The following is a 4,749-nucleotide window of genomic DNA, read 5'->3' on the forward strand; positions in this document are numbered from 1 at the left end:
TATCGTGATTTTTTCCTACTGGAGACAGAACAATTAAGTATCATGAATATATATATGTGTGTGTATGTATATATTATACATGCATATTATATATATATGTATATACACACATATATGTACATATATATATATACACACACATATATATTTTCTCCCTATTGTTTTTCCCTCTCTATTTGCACATTTCTAGGATGTTCCTACCAATGGAGCCACAGGAAAGTCTGGAATTCACTGCAAACAATCTAATTTTTATTCTTTAATAATCTAGGACTTTGTATTCTAGACCCATTTTTTACTCCATTACCTGTGTTCTTTGAGTTCCTTTGTTAATATTGTTTTTAAATTAATATATTTCAGATATTTAATATGAAATATGGAAAAGGAAATGATGGAGTAAAATATTGTCTGGTTTTTTGTTGCCTTTTGTGGTCATTCTTCCAGCTAAGTGGTAAATGCATATGTAAGTTGAGTATTTTTATTGCTGAAATGTCCTTAGGAAACCTAAGGTTAAAGTTTAATTAGTTTTTTTTTTAAAGATTTCTAGAAAGAAAAGGGAGCTAGTCAAGTCTGTCAAGATATATCTATCTTGTCAAGATGTCATACCTATATTTATAAAACAAAAAAGCCAGCTCCTTAAAAAGTGAACATTTAACTTAAAAATTTAACAAGAAGAAACTATTGAACTATGAAATTTGACCATAGTGGTATAAAAGTTAATAACAGGATTTTTGTCTTCTGACCTATTTTCCATTTCAAAGCTTTAGTATATGTTGCCTTTTTCTGAGGAATATTTTCTTCCCAATTATATGTAAAAATTTTTTTTAACATTTGTTTTTAAAATTTTTTGAGTTCCAAATTTGTTCCTTTTTTTCCTCTTTCTCTATTCCTGAAATATGGTAAGCAATATGATAGAAGTTGTATGTGTGCATCATGTAAAACATTTGCATATTAGGGAAAAAAACAGACTCAAAAGAAAAACTCCACAAAAATGTTACTGTTTTTGACATAAAACAGTAGGAATACGTGCTAAAATAAATTTCACAAATGAGCATTATCAGTTGGTAACAGTGGGAAAACTTACATGTTAATTGACTCGAAGGATTTTTTTTTTCTATTAATTGATTGGTTTCAAGCATTAAGTTTGATCATTTATCAATAATATTGTTCCTATACTGAAAATTATGTTGATTAAATTTTAAAAGAAGGTTCTTTTTTTAAACAGAAGACTAAAATTTTATTGATTGCTTTAAAATTTTAAATTAAATTAAAAAAATTTAATTTAATTAATTAATTTAATTTAATTTTGCAGATGATGAAATGTAATATCATAGTCACCCCTATGTTGGTTTATAATGTTGCTGAATTTCTGCTGAATTTCAGAGCCAGCTAGTAGTTGGGTTGTGAAAGTAAATCATCACCATGTCTTACTCTGTGTCTTTGTCTTAAGTATGAAAATGAATCTGTAACCTTCAGAGTGCTAATCTTGTTAAATCCCAGCCAAGAAAGTGACAGCCAGTGGCACACTTACCTTATACCATATTTCACTTCTTGTGTCCTTGTCAGAGTAGTCTAATGGACTAAGCACTAAAGTAAATCAAGAAAACCTAAAGTAGGTTTTCATCTGAGCCACTTAAAAGCCTCAGATTCTGAAGTAATAAAATGGGATGATGATAGCATCTATATCATAGGATTGTTGTGAGGATCACATGGATAATATTTTAAAGCAATTTACAGACTTTAAAATGCTACATAATTGTATATTAAAACTATTTTTAAAAGGAATGGTTGGACTTTCATCTTCAAATGGAATCTTATATAAACTTATATTCTACTGGAAGGATAAATTTACCCCCATATATAAATGCAATATAATTTGAGGAGAGAGATATAGAAGGAGAATAAGGAAATAGCCATGATTTGAAAATTAAAGAGGATAATATCCAGGAGGCTGGATAATGGACGTCAGTACCAAACTACACAGAGGTCAAATAATGAGAACTGAAAAGAAGCCTCTAGATTATGAATAACAGAGATTGCCAGTAACCTTGGAGTGAAGAGTTTCAATTAGATCAAAAACTAGTTGAGAAGTGAGAGTTGAGAATGGCTTTTTCTAGAAGTTTAATTATGAAAGAGAGGAAAGAGAAAATAATGGTTTGAGGGATGTCCTAAAATGAAGGCTTTTTTTTTTTTTTAAACATGGGATATGTTTGTGGGCAACAAAGAGGATTCAGTAGGTAAGGAGAAGAAATTGAGAAATGGTGATTTGAAGGGGCAAGTTCCTTGAAAAGATTCGAGAGAACTAGGGCCCAGATAGGTCTCACAGTAACTGAGCTTGTCCTAATCTGGAAAAGGACCATGTTTTCATCAGACTCAAATAAATCAGAGAATGAGAGATAGTGCAGAGGGACTTTAATGTGGAGAAGAAGAGCTCAGAATAAATGATGTCAGTTTTCTCAGTGAAGTGAGATTCTAGTTTGCTAAAAGTGAGGGAATTGTCGCCATAGGGTAATATATAGTTGATCAGAGAAGGATAAAAGGATTTGTTGAGTACCTTATGATGAAGACAATGTGCTAGATATAGTGAGGGGGGGTGTTGGAAGATACATGGCTATTTTCAAAGAAAGTGTAACCTATAGTTAGAGTGAGATGTGACAAAAAAAATGCATAGTTTTAAGTGCCATTATATAATAAAAGGAAAAATATATAAGTACAAAATGCTATGAGGGACTGTTCATATCTATTTCCATGAATAACTTGCATGGCATTTTATGATTTAAACATTGTTAGAAAACAATGTTTAAATTATTAAACAATTAATAGAATTATTAATTAAAGAATTATCATAAGTAGTGCCAAGTACTTTGATATCTACAGTTTTACACATGATGAGGCACTGAGAAAGGAAATTATTTGTCCATAGTCATAACTACAAAGTGTGAAAACTTGTACTACGACTCAAGAGTTTGAGTTTGGAGTCTTATTCTTTAATGTGTTATATACTTCCAGTAGGTGGAATTTTTATGGAGATGAAGAGGTTCCAGAAGAAAGGAACAGCATAAGCAAAAGTCTAGAGGCAGAATGGGGCATGTTTTTCCAGAATGAGGAATAATTTAGATTTGATGTGATAAATATATGTGGAGGGATGGGGATAATGGTAAAGCAATCATCACAAAAAAGTTTACACTTTGGATTAATTCTTTGAAGGGGACATTTTATACAATATTAATTCTTGAGAAGTAATAGTGTCATAATTTGTAAATATAGAACTTTTTGTGCTTTACTTGAATCTTATTTAATCCTCTTAACCTTGTGAAAGAGGTAATTGTAGAGTATCATTATCTTTACAAAAGCTAAGATTTAGAATAGTTAAATGATTTGCTTAAGGCCATACAGCTACTGGGGGAAAGGGAAAGCATTATATTTACTAGTTATGTGATACTGTGCAAGTCAATCTCTGTTTGACTCAATTTCTTCACTTATAAAGTGGAGATAATAATAGCATCCACCTCCAGGATTGTTTAAGGATCAAATCAAATGATATTTTTAAAAGTGCTTAGTACAGTGCCTGGTTCATAGTAAGTCTTAAATATTATTATTGTTATAAATATTTATATATTCTAGGCATTATGCTAAGTGTATAACAAATATTTCATTTGATCCTTACAACAGCTCTATGAGTTAGATGCTGTTACTTTTTTATTATTATTTTCTGGTTATACACGTACAATTTTAAAAAATACATTTCCATGTGAATCTTGTTGGGAAAGAAAAATCAGAACAAAAGAGAAAAACCATGAGAGGAAAAAAAACTAGTAAAAAAAGTGAACATAGCATATGTTGATTTATATTCGTTCTCCATAGTTCGCTCTCTGGATGTAGATGTCATTTTCTATCCAGTTTATTGGGATTGCCTTGGATCACCCAACTGCTGAGAAAAACCAAATTTTTATATTGATCAACACATAATCTTACAGTTAACTGTGTATAATGTGTTCTTGGTTCTGTTTGTTTTGCTCAGCAATTTTATAGTTGAGAAAATTGAGGCAGACAAAGATTAGGTAACCCACCCAGGTTCACACAACTAATCTGAGACAACTTTGACCTCAGATCTTCCTGACTCTAGACATCCAGATATAGAAATGAAGTTGAAATCTAGTTTTTGTAAATTCTAATTGAGGACAAAAACTGAGGCTCAAAGGGAAAGATGGTTCAATGCTTCCTTCTCCTCCTAAGTACCAAAGGCCAGGTTCCGTATTAGCGAATGAATTCGCTACTCAATGCTGTGTTAAAACAAAGTCTTTATTGATAAGTATAAAGGGATAGTCAGGCATTTGGCCTCCAGGGAGAAAGGCCAGAGTGCCTGAAAAAGGGGATGCCAGAGCAAAGTTGGTGGGCACAAGGCAAGGAAAAAACAAGTGCAAGGAATACAATTTTGGAGATTCATTTTATACATAATCAGGGTCATAAAACAAAGTTTGTCCTTCGGATATAGAGATGTTATCAGGTTCTGGAGAGCTTTGTAAATAAAACAAGAATTTCTTTTAAGGATGTAAAATTCTATTAATCATTTGTGTCTCAGGTTATTTCCTTTAACCTTTTCTAAGACAGGAATTTTCTGTTAATCATTTGTATCTTGGGCTATCTCCTCTTCATAATCAGTACTCTTTACACTATATTAAATTACCCTCTCAATAATGTAATTTGGATTATATTATTGATAAGATAAAATATATTGATTGCTATTGTAGT

The sequence above is a fragment of the Sminthopsis crassicaudata genome, chromosome 1 (genome assembly GCF_048593235.1).
Source record: "Sminthopsis crassicaudata isolate SCR6 chromosome 1, ASM4859323v1, whole genome shotgun sequence".
Taxonomy (NCBI): Eukaryota; Metazoa; Chordata; class Mammalia; order Dasyuromorphia; family Dasyuridae; genus Sminthopsis; species Sminthopsis crassicaudata.